Consider the following 325-nt stretch of genomic DNA (forward strand, 5'->3'; position numbering starts at 1 on the left):
CAGTGTGTGGGGACAGTGTGAATATTTACACACCGCAGTGTGTGGGGTTAGTGTGAATATTTACACACAAAAGCGTGTGGGTAGAGTGTGAATATTTACACACAAAAGTGTGTGGGTAGAGTGTGAATATTTACACACCGCAGTGTGTGGGGACAGTGTGAATATTTACACACTGCAGTGTGTGGGGACAGTGTGAATATTTAAAAACGACAGTGTGTGGGGACAGTGTGAATACTTACACACCTCAGTGTGTGGGCTCAGTGGGAATATTTACACACCACAGTGTGTGGGGACAGTGTGCATATTTACTCACCACAGTGTGTGG

General features: G+C 45.2%; 1 protein-coding gene across 2 annotated transcripts in view; it reads right to left on the reverse strand.

Moving 5' to 3' along the window:
* Positions 1–325, reverse strand: part of kazna (kazrin, periplakin interacting protein a) — a 439,152-nt gene that overhangs the window by 248,452 nt on the left and 190,375 nt on the right. The gene's annotated exons all lie outside the window — the stretch shown is intronic.

This window comes from Rhincodon typus, chromosome 31 (genome assembly GCF_021869965.1).
Source record: "Rhincodon typus isolate 14 chromosome 31, sRhiTyp1.1, whole genome shotgun sequence".
Taxonomy (NCBI): domain Eukaryota; kingdom Metazoa; phylum Chordata; class Chondrichthyes; order Orectolobiformes; family Rhincodontidae; genus Rhincodon; species Rhincodon typus.